The sequence below is a fragment of the Manis javanica genome, chromosome 7 (genome assembly GCF_040802235.1).
Source record: "Manis javanica isolate MJ-LG chromosome 7, MJ_LKY, whole genome shotgun sequence".
In the NCBI taxonomy this organism is placed as follows: domain Eukaryota; kingdom Metazoa; phylum Chordata; class Mammalia; order Pholidota; family Manidae; genus Manis; species Manis javanica.
The window spans coordinates 108,626,788-108,646,741 of NC_133162.1; the positions used below are offsets into that span (position 1 = coordinate 108,626,788).

General features: G+C 39.2%; 1 protein-coding gene and 1 long non-coding RNA gene across 2 annotated transcripts in view; one reads left to right on the forward strand and one right to left on the reverse strand.

Moving 5' to 3' along the window:
• Positions 1 to 19,954, reverse strand: part of NXPH2 (neurexophilin 2) — a 102,147-nt gene that overhangs the window by 41,250 nt on the left and 40,943 nt on the right. The gene's annotated exons all lie outside the window — the stretch shown is intronic.
• The window catches only part of LOC118972835 (uncharacterized), a 34,377-nt gene that overhangs the window by 638 nt on the left and 13,785 nt on the right, over positions 1 to 19,954 (forward strand). The window lies entirely within an intron of this gene.

The window sequence follows — 19,954 nt, forward strand, 5'->3', positions numbered from 1 at the left end:
TTCTCCTAAGAATTCCTTGCCCCAGAAAAAGCTTACGAAGCTTGGCTCTGTAATAACATCCCCACACATGTTAAAAAATCAAGTCCCAGCACTTTCCTCAGGCTCCCTTGTCAGGTGTGCATAACCCCAGGGTTTCCCTTCTCTCTTCCTGCATGTTCCTTCCTAATCTCTGTCATTTTTAACCCTACAAGCAATCTTTGCAGTTTCTCTTTTCAAAAAATATTTTTAAATGTGGTCAGATATACATCACATAAAATGCACCATTTTAATGATTTTTAAATGCATAATACAGCATCATTAAGTACGCTCGTGTTGTTGTGTAAGCATTGCTGTTCTCTACTTCCAAAACGTTTTCATCATCCTCAACAGAAACTCTGTAACCATCAAGTGATAACTCCCCATTCACTTCAAGGCCCTGGTAAACCTGGCTCTGCATCTGCCTCTTCTAGATGTCTTATGTAAGTGGACTCACACAATATTCGTCCGTTTATGCATGACTCATTTTAGTTAGTGTAATACTTTCAAGATTCATTCATGTCGTAGCTCATAAAAGAACTTCATTCCTTTTTATGGCTGAATAATAAGCGACGGTATGGATGTATCATGTTTTGTTTATTCATTCTTCTGTTGATGGGCACTCGGGTTGTTTCCACCTTTGGCGGCTGTGAATAAATTCTGCAATGAACACTGGCACACAAGTATCTGTGGTGTGAGTCCCTCTTCTAGATCTTTTCAATTTTCTTGTTTTTCAATACCTAGAAGTGGAATTGCTGGCTCATTTAGTTAATTCTATGTTTAGATTTCTAAGGAGCCGCTGAACTGCTTTCCACAGCAAATGCAGCATTTGGCATCCCCACAGTACAAGAGGTTCAGCCTGCAGCACATCTTGAGACTCGAGCAGAGGACTTAGCTCCACTGACGGTTACCTTGAAGTTATCTGGCACCCCTGCTCCACCTCAGACCCCATAAGAAAAGTTTGATAGTAAGTTATTACGGTTCACCAGCTCCAGACCTACGTGATTACTCTCCTATAGCACAGCCTTCAGTCACGCTTCCTCCATCCCCCTCTGCTGCAGGAGTCTGTTCCCCTCTGGCTGTTAATGCATCCAACCCAAAGGCCAACACGTTCCCAGGCCGGCATCCTCTCTCCCTGACCCTGCTGTGTCTCTGCCCCACCGCACTGGGGCCTCTCAGCAGTGCCTGTTCACACCCTCCCTGCACCTCAGTTAAAGGTCATCAGGCTGCTGTCTTTCTAGGGCCAGCGTTTCTCTTAATAAAATGAGGCGGGATGTTCTTTTCGACTCTGATATTGCACAAAGCTTTCCTATGACTGGCATAATTCAATTTGAAAATCTTAGCCAGAGAAAGGAGGCTGGCTAATCCATGGCATTTCTGCAGAAGTTTCCTGCACCCTTATACTAGCACTTGAATTTTCCTTGCAGCCATCCATCTGCCTCCAGCTTATTTGAGGCCACGGTTATCTCTTCCAAACTTGTCTCCCTGCCTCTAAATTGCACCTTAGTTGAATCCATCTTGTTGACTGCAGTCATACCGTATCTCTTAACAGCACAAATTCTTTGACTTAGACCCTTCAATTGCTCCTTAGTTCTTATTCAATGTGCTTCTCCTCCCAATTCTAGCAGTTCAGGCCTTTCACGATGGTCCAAGCTACCTTCCCCATGCTGTCTCCCACTACTTCCCAGCAGGTCCTGTCTGCCCGGGCTGTGCACATCCCTCTGCATCTGGCTCATGACTTGTCTTCTGGGTTTCCATTCACCAAGGTCCCACCTGCGTTTGTTCAAGATAGAGTTTTCATGATGGCTCCAGCTAGAGGTGAAATGTATCTTCTCTGCTGACCTCCCACCATATGTAGCATTTATTTTATATTTTTGCTTGATCTGAAAAGCATGCAATGAGCTTGGGGTGTCACTAGAAGCGGACAGATTGCTGACTGCCAAATGGTCTTGATCAGACCACTTTGGGGCATTCACCAACGTCTGGGTCTAATCCTCAGTTGTAGGTGGGGTACCTGATTTTGAACAACTATGCTGGGCAGAATTATTTCTTAAGAATGGATACAAATTACCTGAGTTCATGGAACTGATGTGTGTGTGTGTGTGTGTGTGTGTGTGTGTGTATTGTATTGCTGAATGCCATTACATTAATTTATAATAACAGCTATAACCTATGGATAGGAGCATACATGTCACAGGAGGATAAGAGTCTCCCTGATTTAAACTAGCACCCAATTTATAATGAGAATATGATGTCAGTGTACAATTAAAACAAGTTGCTGGCTTGATGAGCCAAATGGGGATTCCTCTGTCACAGAGTCTGAACTGTTCCTCTCCTTAGGCCAATGACTACTGGACTTTGGTTCCCTCCTCTCCAGGATCACTACGTTTTGTTGATTCATTTGACTCCAAACAGCCTAAATACAATTCACCACAATTATCCCCCCACCCCTTCCCAGCCCCCATCACCCTCACAGACTCCTTGGGATATTCAGGCATCTTTGAATGTAGTTTTACTTTTCCCCAAATCTGAAGCAGTACACTCTTTGGTTTATCCTCAGACCATGTTCAACCAATTTGTCTGCATGTACTTTCCTAGTGTAACTCCCAGAAGGCAAAACTTATTTTCCCCTTTCTTTATGTTCTTAGGAGGTCCTTTACTATTCTGCCGCACACTGACTATTCTGTGCCACAGAACATGAACTCCACTGCACTCTAAGTACTTGGGCTGAGGCCTTATTTCCACGTGTGAATGGGAAACTTGAGGACCAGGCCCATGTTTGGCACGTGGTCATACCCTACATGGCCTCCTGTATAGCAGGGATTCAGCCCACACTGTTGAGAAAAGGAGCAACCAGACACCATCTGAGTACATATCCTCCTGCAAATCCCCTCCAGTTCTCTGTTCTCTCAGCTGTCTACCATCAGTGATTATCTTGAGACAATTTTAAATGTTGGTTGCTGACAAAAATGCTCTGAATGAAAAGAAAAAATAGAAATCATCCAATGCTTCCACATCCCTAAATAGGTGGTGCCTGTGGAGAAACAGTCCCCACTAAGTCCAAAGGGACTTCCTGCTGGGAGAAAACTGAATTGGGAGGCCATTTGGGCTCTGCTTCCACCCTGCCAAGTGGCCCTCTCTTGGCACAGGGCCTGCCCCCCTTGGACAGCTAGCCTTCTGCCTGGGGTCTGACCTCCCACACTTGAGTGGCAGGCTTCAGTTTTCTTGGCTGTGTTGCTGACCCAAACAGTCTGAAGGGGAGTCCTTACACATTTGGAGTGACAGATTGTTTCCCCTGCTATCCAAAGAAAGGCAGACAAAATAAACACTGAGTGAAGTCTGCTCACAGCTTTGCTGGCTGCTGCTGGGGTATTTGGTGTGCTCAGTACTCATCTCCTGATCTCAGCGAGGGCCATGAAATAACTGGGAAAGGAGAACATGAGAAATACAAAATGCCTTCTAAAGACTGGATTTAATTGCACTTGAAACCTTTTTTAAAAAATTGAAAAACTGCAAAATTCGTGCAGGCCAAATCTCCATTTTCCCAGGGTCCCAAGAGATGTGCTATCAGGATGAGTGTTCTGTGATGAGGCCATGGGCCAGACAATAGGACTGGGACAGGACAACCGGCACTGGGGAGCCTCCCCCAGCCTTTTGTTTCACACAGACTCACAATGTACCCATCAGGGGTGTCCAATGTGTTTCTTATCAAATCTTTCTGTTTTCAGTGTGAATTACCAACCAATCCTCCAGATACTGATTTTTATCTCGTCACAAGACAGACTTTAGTTTCTATTGGTATATTCCTATTCAGCGCACCACTCTCAAATTATGTTAAAAAAACAAAACAAAACAAAGCAAAAATAAACCCACACTACAGTTAGTGGAACAAAACAGACCAGAAAAATCCATGAGAAGAGCTTCTTTCTTTTTTCTCATTGTTATTGAAGTGCAGGAGCTTAAATATGTGTCCTGACGCAACCAGACACCCATTTGGACTACAATTACTGGTTATTTCTGGCCTCAAAAATCACACTGGAATAAATAAAATTTTTTCTGTTCCTGCTTTTTTCTCTTACTCTGTGTATACATAGCTGACGGGATTGGGGGTATGCCAAATAGAAAAGAAATAAAATTACATCATCAGGTCACCACTAGTATGCCAATTTTGTACTACTGGCTCCCTATTTTAAAATATTCATTCATTCAACAAATAATTTTTAAGTGCCCACTAGATATTGGATAGACCCTCTTTGTATACTGAATTTCTTTGAATTCTTAGAAATGGGGTAACTCCCTTAACCAAGTACTTACCAGAACTTCTTGCATAAATATAAGACTTCCCAAGAACTGTCTTCTCTTTTTGAAAACGATGGGAAAGGAGTGTGCTCGGCTTTTCTAAACAGAGGCAGGAAGCAGGATGTGTTCACTTCCCCACGCATTGAAAGTGACATACTTTGCTGCTAATGGCCTGATAAAAAATCAGAGGTGAGGTACTGAAGAACTAAGTCCACCCAGAGGAAGACTTAATGGTGTTAAGTCATTTGAATTACTTTACTTCCACTGTGTCCTCCCACCAAATTATCTAATTTGATTCAATAGATTTATGTAAAATAGTACAAAAACAAAAGTTTAGCACTTGAAAGAAATCAGATGATGTGCTAAAATGTGACTCCATGACAAATATTTTAATATCTAGAGGCATATACATATATAACATAGACAGAGCATGCTAATCCTTTTTTTTCCCAAACTGTTGATGTCCATTAACATTAGCTCTGTGGTTCCTTTATTGAGAGAAACAGAAAATTGGAGAAAGCATTACATATGAGTAATTGAGCCAGTAAAATTACTTGCAAAGTTAGTTAGAAGGCTTATTAGTACATTTTCCTCACACTTTTTTATGAAAACCCATAAAACCCATAAAATATTATGGCTAAGTAAGTTAATTTAGGAATTAGAGCTGTTAAAAGAGATGTTCAACTATTACAAAAGAAGTCAGAAAGTTATTTTCATTCTATTATATGATAACCAATGGATTACAATTTATGCTAATTCACCAAATTATTTCATCCTATGCTCATTTACTTTTGATATAATCACTCATGGCTCCAGCAAACATTGCTAACAATATTTCATAAAGATAACTGCTTCCAGTGATATGGTGGACCAGTGCTGTATTCTCCTGCTGTAGAAAAGACCTTAGGTAGGGCATGCTTTCCAGTGATCATAAAAACCCAAACCATGAGCTGCTCAGAAACTAGGAATAGAGAGGAGGAAAGCACCCTTAGGAAAAATCCCTTTAGGATTCCCATAGATGAATAACAAACACAAAACTTGCAATCAAAGATAACCAGTATAAGAGAAGGCAAGCTCCATGATTAAGAGTCAGAGGAAATTTCAAGGAACAGATATGGGCCCGTAAGGACTTCAGAGACTGGAACTGTCAGACATAGAATGTAGACTAAGTAGGTGTGAATAATTTAAAGAAATAATATATTAAAATAAAAAACAAGCAAGAAAAAGAAATTATCAGGAATGACCATGTAGACTTGTGAAAGAATCAAGTAGAAACTCTAAAAGTAAAAAATATTTGGGGGAAGAAAAAGGCAAAAGTGCCATTTGGGTAGTTATTGAAAGAATTAGTGGACAGAGGAGAGATCTGAATAAAATATCAACACAGAAGACAAGAAGATGGAAATATGAAAGAAAAGTTAAAATGTGAAGTGAATGAAAAATTGTAGCATATGTCCAACTAGTATCTCAGGAGGAGAGAAGAGAGAGCATGGAGGAACAGAAACATTTGAAGAGGTGATGTCAGAATTTTCCAGAGCTGATGAAAGACATTCATCTGCAGATAATCCAAAGAGTATAAGTAAAACAATTCCATGAGTAGTCACATCATAGTAAAACTCCTGAACACTAATGACAAAGAGGAAATATAAAAGCTGGAAGTGAAATTTGAAGCAAAATATAGAATATTCATCAGTGATGGACACACTAATGTTCTGTCAACATTTGTATGTTCATCGAGACATGCTGAAAAGAATCTATTTCATTTTAGGTCCATTGCAGTCAATGTGTTTTTTTACTAGTCTCTTTATATTTATTATAATTGACTATAAGCTAATGGCTGTCTTGGCACAAGAGTTGTTACCTATTAAATAAATTTAGATTTTGAATTTTCACTTTAAACCCAATTTTAAAACAGCAGAGATTATTTTATACTAGACATGTACAAATATTCAGTGCAGTTGTTTTAAGCAGGGTTTCTCAGTCCTGGCTGTAGCTTAGAATTACTTGGGGGATTTTTATGGGCTATATAATATTGCACAGATTGGGAAGGCTTATTGAGGCTAGGTAAAGTAGATGAAAAAAACAACAACCCATACTCCAACATGCCTTGTTGAAATTTCTGGAAAGACAATTAAAAAAAATTTCCAGAGAGAGAAAAATAGTGAGGTCATCTATCAAGGAAGGAAAATCAGAGTAATACCAGATTTTCTGTCAGCAACACTGGACACTGAAGTTCAAAGGAACAAAGACTGCTCAAAAAACACACTGGGATAATGTCTATGAATGTAGAATTGTCTACTTCAAAATTATTTTATATAATATTTCCAAGTCATACAGATTCTCAGAAAGTTTGCCACCCTCACAAGCTCTCTGAAAGCATTATTTAATAAGGCTTTCCAACAGATTGAGCAAACAAGAAATAACTGAAAAAAGAACACACCATGAGCCCCAAGAGTAGCAGCTGAAATGACTAGAAGAAAAGAAAACTCACAGGAAATGAAAAGACAAAACACCAGGCTTTCATGCTTGGGGCACTGTCTGTTGAGTGGCTGGGGATTAATGTCTTATTATATTTCTTTCTCTCTTAATCTAATAGCATAACTTGATTCTGTAATAAACAATTATGAGATCATAATACATTAATACCTCTTAAATTTAGGCTAAAAAATTTGCATACATAATCATAGTTACAGAACAGCAGACGTAGGGGAGTGGAAGAGATGGAAGGCATAGTATAAACTTATTATACTGCATAGTTTTCATATCAGGAAACCAATAGCTATTCTCCACAGTTGAAACAAAAATGTGAAAAAGAAGAGAAAAAGGAAACAAAACAATTTAAGCTGTAATGGTAAACCCAGAAGTTACAACTCAGAAACTTTTATGTGTTACTCTTGGGGAAAAATATTGGAAATATAGTAGGAGATGGCCTGACTTTTCATCTTTGATCCTTCTGTAGGATTTGACTTTTAAAAAATATATGAAAGATCAAACGAATAATCATATCTGACTTGATTGTTTATAGTTCATGATGCATGATCAAAACTGAAAGTTTCTGTGATATGACTGCCCTTGCACTGTTCACCATGTAAGAACTTATTCACTATGTAAGAACTTGTTCATCATGTAAGAACTTGTTCGTTATGCTTCAGAAGATTGGAGACTGTTGAGAATTAGGCTTGGGGTTGATTAATGATTGTGCATTGAGTCCCCTATACAGAATTTTATTGTTGTTAATAACCATTTGATCAATAAATATGAGAGACGCCCTCTCAAAAAAATATGAAAGACCTCCCTTATCAATAAAGAATTACAAAAATAATTTGAAGTAGAATCAGGTAACAAAATACTGGTAGCCTTTGGAAAGAATGAGATTTGTATATCCGTAATTTGGTGGAAGGTTGTTCACAATTGTATGTTTCATGTTGAAGGAAAAAAATAAAATTTGAGAAATATCATGTCATCTCCATTAAGGTAAAAAGAAAATATGTCTGTGTGCCTGTACATTGAAATGCACATAAAAACATCAAGGAGGAGAAACTACATACTGGGGACACTAGGGAGAGAAAGGAGACTTTCAGTATTTGCTTTGAAAACTTCAGAATTCTTAATGTCAGGAATATGTAATATGTAAAGAGTACTTTTAAAATAAATCCTACACTTTAAAATTTCAAAGGTAATATGTGGTGTAACAACTTGAAAAAAGTTAATTTATAAATGTATAGTGTTATTACTTCCTTACTTTCTTCATTTAAAACTTTGAATGTTTAAATACATTAAAATACAAACTGTTTTTTTTGTTTAGATAGCCAAATAATGCCAATAATATTTATTAAATATACTCTATTTTCCATGGAATGGAAATACTCTCATTATCATATAGTTACTTCTCACGTTTACTTATATACTTTTTTTATTTGATTCTAGGCCACTGTTCTATTTGCTTTCTTTTGGGCAAAGAGTAATTTTTAAAAATTACATTAGCTTTAAAGTAAATTCCAGTATCTAGTACTATCTGAACAACCTCATTATTCTTTCTCCCTCTTATATTCTTGAGAATTCTTGCATTTAATTTTTCATATGAACTTTCAAATCGTCCAGTCTAGGACAAAAAATAAGCCTATAATATTCTGGGGATTACATGAAACATGCATTAATACTGTGATAAAAAAAGAAAGCAGTATGGTTTAATCAACAGAGGTCACTTTCACCATAGGTAGAATAATGTAAAATAGGTCTCCTATTCACTGTACGAAGGGCACAAGCACAGAGTGTTAAGAGACCCCTCTCTTCATAGAAAAACTCAAATCCTCAGTAACAGAAAACAAGGGTGCCTGTAAACCTCTTCAGAGGCAGACCGTAACAAAATGTGTTTACAGACAGCTGTGTTCACAGCCCCGTGGTCCTCATACACCAAATGAATGAACTTCAGTGAATGGTGGACACATCTCAGCTCTGAATGGATGTGAGGAATAGGGCCACACAGTCAAGAGGGAGGGAGGGCTGCCTACCCAAGACTGTTGGAGTGAAGACTTAATTCCAGTCATGGTCTTTTTCACAGGTAATTAATCCTATTTATGTAACTGCAAAATTGATGACCCAGATCATTGAGACACTGTAGCTACAATGGGGCAGTAAAAGCTCTGCCGTAAGCAGCTTGCAGCTCTTAGGAGGAGATGGAATCACCGATGTGTGGCAGCCGGCACAGGGAAGATTAGATATACAGGTGCTGTGGCAAGAAAGTGTGGCTCAGGACCCTGGCCTGACACCTTCTAGTCATGGGATCTTGGACACTCCAAGCTTCAGTTCCTTTATCTGCAAAATGTGCATGGAATGCCTGTGAGCAGGGCTGTTGTGGGCATTAAACAATATATCTAAAGCACTGGGAACAATGCTTGACATCTATGAACTCTCAAGATGCTGATATTAATGACAATTGGATAAGCAGACAGGACTTGGGCAGAGAAGGCAGTGTTTTAGGTTGTCTGAAAGAGAAGAGGTGTTCAAATGTGAAGCTGAATTATTTACGCAGGGTGTTACAAATACTTTGGTACTGTGAAAAGGTGCCAGAGGGCGCGCTAAGCAGAAGGCCTAGAGATGCCCAGGAATTCAATTAGAAAGGGCATCATATGCTGCCAGTGTGCTAGGTCAAGGGGTCATGACTGCATGTTATGGCAGTTTTTCTTATTAAAAACTGAGTGAAATAATAAGATCCATGTTTTATAAAAACCCTTCCAGCAGCAGGACAGAGGGTGTGGGGGAGGAATCTAGAGGTAGGGCTTTGTGGTAACACTGCAGGCAGGAGGATCATTTTATTTCAAAAGGAGCACTAGACATTTTTATTTTTAAGTTGCAATGGGAGAGAGATGAAATTCACAAAAAACAGCTAATAAAAATGAGTACGTTCAAGGGCTAGAGAGGTGACACAAACTCCCAGTTAAGGAATCCCTTGTTAGGTTCAGTTTTCTCTTTATCTTTCTTTTCTCTCCTGCAAACCTGAGACTAACAAAGGCTTAAACTTCCCTAGGCTGAGGAACCTTGTCAGTGAGTGGATAATGCCTGTAAGTTTGCAGGATTTCGATGTGGCAGGTAGATATGAAAGTCCAGTGTGCTTTGAGCAGAATTCTGTCTTTATTGAATGTGCAGATGCACAGTAGCAATGGATGGAGCCTGGCTATTTTTGTCTCAAAGGCAGCTGTTTGATTTAGCAGACAGAGACCAGAGTGCCAGATGGGAGGCTGTGGTCTGGCTGCTCCTCTTCCACTAGGGGTAAGTGAGTTAATTTCTCTCAGAAACTTAATCTTGTCTGTTAGGGCCTCTCTCATGACATTTATATGCTAGTGGAAGCAGACAAACATTTATAAACAAACACATATACTAAAGAAGATATGTGTGGTAAAGAACAACACAACACGAGAGATAGAGTAACTGAGAACTGCTTATTAAATAAGGTGGCTGATAAAGGCATCCTTTTGCCAGGGTCCCATTTGAACACATATTTGCAGGAATTGAGGAAGTAAGTTTTGAAGATATCTGGGCAAAAGAATTCTAGTTCTAGAAAACAGCAAGTACAAAGGCCCTGATGTCGAAGTGGGGGCAGGAGGTGTGTGTGGTTGGCATAGAAAAATGGTGTCATGGGAGCAAGGACGGGGCACAGGTCAGACCACAGTAGCGTTTGTAGGCAGCATGGCGTCTCCCACAGTAAAAACAGGTAGGTGTCCAAGCCAGCATTCCTGAGTGAGAAGAGACATGAGAAGCCGTCCTGAGCAGAGCAGAGGCACCATCTGACTTGCTGGAGCATCGCTAGGGCTGCAGTGCTGAGCGCAGACTGTAGGGGACATCGTGAGACGTGATCATTCCCACAGTGAGAAAATGCTGTAATGGGCAGTGAAGAAGGCTTAGACTAGAACAGGAGGTGGAGGTGATGTGGACGGGTTATATTCTAGATTTTTCTAGAAGGTGTGGTGACAGAATATGCTGATAGATGGTCAAAGTGGGTTCTCTGGCTCCAGAAATTTTAGCTGGTTTTGTGGGAGTAACACACAGCATGTAAAATGCTTAGAATTTGATAGCTGCTCAAAAACATGAGTTCCCTCCCACCATCCTTGGAGGTTCTTTAGGCTCCCCGACTGCTTGGCATACGCAGAATATAGGCACAAGATGGGGAGGGGAAGGAAGGAATAGTATGGACTCTGTATGAGCCAGATCTGAGTTGAGGTTTTTCACCAGAAGTTCTCTCCTTATCAGTAGATGTTCAGTCATAAATGACTTGGGATGGAAGCATAAAATAAATAAAATAATAAATAATAAAATAAAATGGAATAGAAAGAGTGGCATAGGTTGTTTCTTCAGCTCTTATCTACTGCTTCCTGCGACCTGGACTATTTGCTTTCTGGGTGAACAAAAATGAAAAGGTTATGCCCCACATTATTTTATAGCTATCACCAGGGCAAGCAGAGACAAGAACTGCTTGAGACAGATATTTTCTTTCTCAGAACAACACTGAGGATATTCACTTACAGGCTTTCACATTAAAGCATAGCCAAGCAACAAAAACAAATAAAAACAGTGTTTTTCAAGGCTCAAAGTCCTAATCCAAGTAGCTTTAATGAAGTCTCGATAAGCAACTAAGCAACAATTAACAGTGGCAGAGGATTTAGGTCCAGAGGGGAACAAAGAAAAAAGAAATTCATTGAACATTATAAATATTGAAAAGTGGATGGAAACACTAAAGTTAAGTGTACTTAGCAGAATACCTAGCATATGCAGAGAAAACTACCCAAGAAGCTCAAACCTGGCCTAAAATCTAGTTTTCAATGATTAAGCCATAAGGCTTATCTTCTAGTGTGGTTTTCCTATTAGGCCAAGTGTTTGGGGTGCAGCCTTGGCTTTTCTTAGTGTATCTTCATAGAAAACATTGGCGGAGGGGAAGGCCGAGACTGTTGCAAGGCCTCTCCTCTTTGGCCTCAGATCCTTCTCTACCAAGTGCCTGGATTCTCCTGCCATCACTCCCAAGCCATTCACTGCATGATTTATGACTACTTTTGGTGGGAACAACTTCAGGCAGATAGACTCTTTTGTCAGCATTAGGGAGTACTGCATTACACTTAGCATAACTGTGTTCCTCCACATCCTCAGAGTTTGCCATATGTGATGAGGCTGCAGCAAACAACGAACTTTTGTCAGACCTAATTTCATCAAACCACTGTGGTCCATCAGGCTGACTACTGTGTGTGGGCATGTGTGCTCTTACAAACATTGTTCAGGGCACTGTGGATGGCTGTGGGGCAAAGCTCCACAGATCATTGTTCACTTGGGATACCTGTTTCTTTTACCCTAACCATTTTCCCTCACAAACAATGGCTTTCTTTTTTTCTTTAAGAAAAGCAGAGCCACATGGCATTGGGGGTGGGTGGGTAGTGGAGGACACTGACTAGCATAATATATGACTGCTCCAGTGCTAAAGCTATTTGGTGAAATGACAAAACTTTACTACTGGTAGCTTTTGTGTGTATTTCTTGTCTGAATTAGTGGCTCAAGAAGAGGAATGTTAATGATTGATTAAACAAACAGCAACAGAGTGTTTATTATATAGCAGGCATTAACCTAATGCTTTCTTTGGAACTAAGTATTCATGACACAATAGTAGTCTACATAGTTGAAAATCAATGTATGAGTGGCAGAGACTACACCATGACAGCAGTTGCTGTGACTGCACTGTGACAAGCACAGAGGACTCCCTTCTTCTGGTATTCCACATTATGCATGACTCACTGTTTCCTGTGTTAACATAGCATGATTAAAATATGCTTTATATTTGTTTTGAAAATATAATCTGAACTATAAACATAGATTACATCTATTCCATAGCAAAAGAGTTGAGAGGCCACCTCATTAATGGAATATTTTATCCTACCTTTATAAACCTCTGCAAGTTTTTAAATGTGCAGGTATTTGAGGTAATGCAATACAAATATTTACTGAGTAGCTGATTTAAAAAGTTTTCATCTAATGCTTTGTGTTGAATGGACTCTGCTTCCCCAAACAGAGAAGGCTAACTCACATATTAACCCATCATCTGAACACAGATTTTACCATATTTTACTAGTGTCCCAATTTGGAATGAATAGGACATCCTTGGGGGATGGAGAAAGGAGATGAGTCCACAAAGCTATGATTTCTTATATGAGTGTCTTCCCAAGTGTTACATTCAATAAACACTTGTTAACTTCAAGGCAAATAATTCATTAACAGCTGCCTTATTGTGACTGTTTGTTTTAGGTTAAGTTCATGAATGCCAACTTTTTCTCACAAGATAGTTTTAATTCAAGATTGGGGCAAGAAGATGTTAGTTGCTTACATCACAGAATATATGACACTGTAAGATAAACTGCTCCAAACTCTTGAGTTTTTATACCACATTTGTTCCACCAAACTATGTCAATAGTTGTTTTTTTTTTGTAATTCAAAATAGTTTTCTCACAATGAATGGTATTTTCCAACTTCAATGATCAGTGGCTTCCTCTGACAGTCTCCCTGTGCTTTTTTTTTTGTTTGTTTATAGAAGCTTTAATTAGTTGTTACCAAAACTTACAAGCAACCGAGGTGTCCTTCACTAGGTGTACAGATAAATAAACTGGTATATTCACACTGAAAAGACATGGAAGAAATTTAAATACAAATTATAAAACAGAAGAGCTAATCTGAAAAGGCTACATACTTGCATGAGTTCAATTCTATGACATTCTGGGAAAAGCAAAACTACAAAGATGGTAAAAAGATCATTGGCTGTCAGGGGTTAGAGGAGGTAGGGATGGACAGGCAGAGCACAGGTGACTAGGAGGATGGTGAAACTGTCCGTATGATGCTATAGTGGTGGATAGATGTCATGTATTTGTCCAAACCCATAGAATTTACAACACCAAGAGCGAATATAATGTAACTGTGGAATTTGGATGATAACATGTCAGTGTAGGCTCACTGATTGTAACAAATGCACCTCTCTGGGGTGGAATGTTGATAGTGCTGGGAAGTTACACATGTGTGGGGACATATGGGAACTCTGTACTTTCTGCCCAAATTTGTTGTGCACCTAAGACTACTCTAACCACTAAAGTTTAAAAATTTTAAAAATAAATTAAAAAGAATAAATAATTTCATTGCTATTTAACTGTTCCAGAGTATAGAAAGAGGAAATCTTCTAAGTTATGTTTATTAAGCAGGCATAGCAGTGATAGAAAAACTTGAAAAGTTTTGCACAGAAATGAAATCTATAGCCCATTTTCACTTATTCCTATTGATACAGAAGTCCTTAATGAAATATTTGCAGTGAAGATCCATCACATCACATTACAATGATGAAACTGAGGAGATCCACTGTGGCTCATCTTCATGCATGCGAAAATGCCATCAGAATTCTCAGCATCTAGTCACATCTTCTTTATCCATTCATCTGTTGATGGACACTTTTGTCAGCATGTCTTTAATCTCTACATCCTTCATAGTACTTTCCTGTTAGTCCATTTTTGGGTTCTGTAATTCCGCTGCTGTTTTGTTCCTTCAGTTTTTCCTTTGTTCCTATACTCCTCAGATGAGTGAAATCATTTGGTATTTCTCTTTCTCCGCTTGGCTTATTTCACTGAGCATAATACTCTCCAGCTCCATCCATGTTGCTGCAAATGGTTGGATTTTTCCACTTTTTATGGCTGAGTAGTATTCCATTGTGTATATGTACCACATCTTCTTTATCCATTCATCTACCGATGGACATTTAGGTTGCTTCCAATTCTTGGCTATTGTAAATAGTGCTGCAATAAACATAGGGGTGCATCTGTCTTTCTCAAATTTGATTGCTGCGTTCTTAGGGTAAATTCCTAGGAGTGGAATTCCTGGGTCAAATGGTAGGTCTGTTTTGAGCATTTTGATGAACCTCCATACTGCTTTCCACAATGGTTGAACTAATTTACATTCCCACCAGCAGTGTAGGAGGGTTCCCCTTTCTCCACAGCCTCGCCAACATTTGTTGTTGTTTGTCTTTTGGATGGCAGCTATCCTTACTGGTGTGAGGTGATACCTCATTGTAGTTTTAATTTGCATTTCTCTGATAATTAGCGATGTGGAGCATCTTTTTATGTGTTTCTTGGCCATCTGTATTTCTTTTTTAGAGAACTGTCTGTTCAGTTCCTCTGCCCATTTTTTAATTGGGTTATTTGTTTTTTGTTTGTTGAGGCGTGTGAGCTCTTTATATACTCTGGATGTCAAGCCTTTATCGGATCTGTCATTTTCAAATATATTCTCCCATACTGTAGGGTTCCTTTTTGTTCTATTGATGGTGTCTTTCGCTGTACAGAAGCTTTTCAGCTTAATGTAGTCCCACTTGCTCATTTTTGCTGTTGTTTTCCTTGCCCAGGGAGATATGTTCAAGAAGAGGTCACTCATGTTTATGTCTAAGAGGTTTTTGCCTATGTTTTTTTCCAAGAGTTTAATGGTTTTATGACTTACATTTAGGTCTTTGATCCATTTTGAGTTTACCTTTGTATATGGGGTTAGGCAATGGTCCAGTTTCATTCTCCTACATGTAGCTGTCCAGTTTTGCCAGCACCATCTGTTGAAGAGACTGTCATTTTGCCATTGTGTGTCCATGGCTTCTTTATCAAATATTAATTGACCATATATGTTTGGGTTAATGTCTGGAGTCTCTAATCTGTTCCACTGGTCTGTGGCTCTGTTCTTGTGCCAGTACCAAATTGTCTTGATTACTATGGCTTTGTAGTAGAGCTTGAAGTTGGGGAGTGAGATACCCCCTACTTTATTCTTCTTTTTCAGGATTGCTTTGGCTATTCGGGGTCTTTGGTGTTTCCATATGAATTTTTGAATTATTTGTTCCAACTCATTGAAGAATGTTGCTGGTAATTTGAGAGGGATTGCATCAAATCTGTATATTGCTTTGGGCAGGATGGCCATTTTGACGATATTAATTCTTCCTAGCCATGAGCATGGGATGAGTTTCCATTTATTAGTGTCCTCTTTAATTTCTCTTAAGAGGGACTTGTAGTTTTCAGAGTATAAGTCTTTCACTTCTTTGGTTAGGTTTATTCCTAGGTATTTTATTTTTTGATGCAATGGTGAATGGAATTGTTTTCCTGATTTCTCTTTCTATTGATTCATTGTTAGTGTATAGGAAAGCTACAGATTTCTGTGTGTTAATTTTGTATCCTGCAACTTTGCTGTATTCCGATATCAGTTCTAGTAGTTTTGGAGTGGTGTCTTTAGGGTTTTTTATGTACACTATCATATCATCCACAAATAGTGACAGTTTAACTTCTTCTTTACCAATCTGGATTCCTTGTATTTCTTTTTTTTGTCTGATTGCCATGGCTAGGACCTCCAGTACTATGTTAAATAACAGTGGGGAGAGTGGGCATCCCTGTCTGGTTCCCGATCTGAGAGGAAATGCTTTCAGCTTCTCGCTGTTCAGTATAATGCTGGCTGTGGGTTTATCATATATGGCCTTTATTATGTTGAGGTACTTGCCCTCTATTCCCATTTTGCTGAGAGTTTTTATCATGAATGGATGTTGAATTTTGTCAAATGCTTTTTCAGCATCTATGGAGATGCTCATGTGGTTTTTGTCTTTCTGTTTGTTGATGTGGTGGATGATGTTGATGGATTTTCGAATGTTGTACCATCCTTGCATCCCTGGGATGAATCCCACTTGGTCATGGTGTATGATCCTTTTGATATACTGTTGAATTCTGTTTGCTAATATTTTATTGAGTATTTTTGCATCTACATTCATCAGGGATATTGGTCTGTAATTTTCTTTTTTGGTGGGGTCTTTGCCTGGTTTTGGTATTAGGGTGATGTTGGCTTCATAGAATGAGTTTGGGAGTATTCCCTCTTCTTCTATTTTTTGAAACACTTTAAGGAGAATGGGTATTATGTCTTCTCAGTGTGTCTGATAAAATTCCGAGGTAAATCCATCCGGCCCTGGGGTTTTGTTCTTGGGTAGTTTTTTGATTACTGTTTCAATTTCTTTGCTCGTAATTGGTTTAACTTTTGTGTTTCTTCCTTGGTCAGTCTTGGTAGGTTGTATTTTTCTAGGAAGTTGTCCATTTCTTCTAGGTTTTCCAGCTTGTTGGCATATAGGTTTTCATAGTAGTCTTTAATAATTCTTTGTATTTCTGTGGAGTCTGTCGTGATTTTTCCATTCTCATTTCTGATTATGTTGATTTGTGTTGATTCTCTTTTTCTCTTAATAAGTTGGGCTAGAGGCTTATCTATTTTGTTTATTTTCTCAAAGAACCAGCTCTTGGTTTCGTTGATTTTTGCTATTGTTTTATTCTTCTCAATTTTGTTTATTTCTTCTCTGATCTTTATTATGTCCCTCCTTCTGCTGACTTTAGGCCTCATTTGTTCTTCTTTTTCCAGTTTTGATAATTGTGATGTTAGACTATTCATTTGGGATTGTTCTTCCTTCTTCAAGTGTGCCTGGATTGCTATATACTTTCCTCTTAAGACTGCTTTTGCTGCATCCCACAGAAGTTGTGGCTTAGTGTTGTTGTTGTCATTTGTTTCTATATATTCCTTGATCTCTATTTTATTTGTTCATTGATCCATTGATTATTTAGTAGCATGTTGTTAAGCCTCCATGTGTTTGTGAGCCTTTTTGTTTTCTTTGTAGAATTTATTTCTACTTTTATACCTTTGTGGTCTGAAAAATTGGTTGGTAGAATTTCAATATTTTGGAGTTTACTGAGGCACTTTTTGTGAGCTAGTATGTGGTCTGTTCTGGAGAATGTTCCATGTGCACTTGAGAAGAATGTATATCCTGTTGCTTTTGGATGTAGAGTTCTATAGATGTCTATTAGGTCCATCTGTTCTAGGGTGTTGTTCAGTGCCTCTGTGTCCTTACTTATTTTCTGCCCGGTGGATCTATCCTTCGGGGTGAGTGGTGTGTTGAAGTCTCCTAAAATGAATGCATTGCAGTCTATTTCCCTCTTTAGTTCTGTTAGTATTTGCTTCACATATGCTGGTGCTCCTTTGTTTGGGTGCATATATATTTAGAATGGTTATATCCTCTTGTTGGACTGAGCCCTTTATCATTATGTAGTGTCCTTCTTTATCTCTTGTTACTTTCTTTGTTTTGAAGTCTATTTTGTTTGATGTTAGTACTGCAACCCCTGCTTTCTTCTCACTGTTGTTTGCCTGAAATATGTTTTTCCATCCCTTGACTTTTTGTCTATGCTTATCTTTGGGTTTAAGGTGAGTTTCTTGTAAGCAGCATATAGATGGGTCTTGGTTTTTTATCCATTCTATTACTCTGTGTCTTTTGATTGGTGCATTAAGTCCATTTACATTTAGGGTGACTATTGAGAGATATGTACTTATTGCCATTGCAGGCTTTAGATTCGTGGTTACCAAAGGTTCAAGGTTAGCTTCTTTAGTATCTTACTGCCTAACTTAGCTCGCTTATTGAGCTGTTATATACACTGTCTGGAGATTCATTTCTTCTCTCCCTTCTTATTCCTCCTCCTCCATTCTTCATATGTTGTGTGTTTTGTTCTGTGCTCTTTTTAGGGGTGCTCCCATCTAGAGCAGTCCCTGTAGGATGCCCTGTAGAGGTGGTTTGTGGGAAGCAAATTCCCTCAGCTTTTGCTTGTCTGGGAATTGTTTAATCCCGCCATCATATTTAAATGATAGTCGTGCTAGATACAGTATCCTTGGTTCAAGGCCCTTCTGTTTCATTGCATTAAGTATATCATGCCATTCTCTTCTGGCCTGTAGGGTTTCTGTTGAGAAGTCTGATGTTAGCCTGATGGGTTTTCCTTTATAGGTGACCTTTTTCTCTCTAGCTGCCTTTAAAACTCTTTCCTTGTCCTTGATCCTTGCCATTTTAATTACTATGTGTCTTGGTGTTGTTCTCCTTGGATCCTTTCTGTTGGGGGTTCTGTGTAATTCCATGGTCTGTTCGATTATTTCCTCCCCCAGTTTGGGGAAGTTTTCAGCAATTATTTCTTCAAAGAGACTTTCTATCCCTTTTCCTCTTTCTTCTTCTTCTGGTATCCCTATAATACGAATATTATTCCTTTTGGCTTGGTCACATAGTTCTCTTAGTGTTGTTTCATTCCTGGAGATCCTTTTATCTCTCTCTATGTCAGCTTCTATACGTTCCTGTTCTCTGTCTTCTATTCCTTCAATGGCCTCTTGCATCTTATCCATTCTGCTTATAAATCCTTCCAGGGATTGTTTCACTTCTGTGGTATTCTTCCTGACATCTGTGATCTCCCTCCGGACTTCCTCCCACTGCTCTTGCATTTTTCTCTGCATCTCTGTCAGCATGTTCATGATTTTTATTTTTATTTTGAATTCTTTTTCAGGAGGACTGGTTAGGTCTGTCTCCTTCTCAGGTGTTGTCTCTGTGATCTTTGTCTGCCTGTAGTTTTGTCTTTTCATGGTGATAGAGATAGTGTGCAGAGCTGGTACAAGTGACCGCTGGAAGAGCTTCCCTTCTTGTTGGTTTGTGGCCTTCCTCACGTGAGAGAATAGCGACCTCTAGTGGCTTGTGCTGGGCAGCTGTGTGCAGACAGGGCTTCTGCTTCCTGCCTGGTTGCTATGGGGTTTATCTCCGCTGTTGCTGTGGGCGTGGCCTGGCTGGGGCTGCTCCTCCAAAATGGTGGAGCCCCGTTGGAGGGGGAGTGGCTGGGAGGCTATTTATCTCCATAAGGGGCCTCTGTGCTCCCTGCTGTCCAGGGGGTTAGAGTGCCCAGAGATCCCCAGATTCCCTGCCTCTGGTCTAAGTGACGTGTCCTGCCCCTTTAAGACTTCCAAAAAGCACTCTCCTTCACAAGGCGCTGGGTTCTTGCAGGTGTGGATGTGGTCTGGATGTTGTCCTGTGTCCTGTGGTCTCTATTTTAGGAAGATTTTTCTTTGTTATATTTTCATAGCTCTATGTGTTTTTGGGAGGAGATTTCCACTGCTCTACTCATGCCGCCATCTTTCCCTGTGCTTTTTTATTTTATTGCATTAAAAAATCCATTTACTGTGTGTAAAGAATTCTCAAATGCACAGGTAAGAAGTATTATCATTGTTCCAGTATGCCTGCTGCTTGTATTTACTGTCATTTACGTGATCTCCATTTATA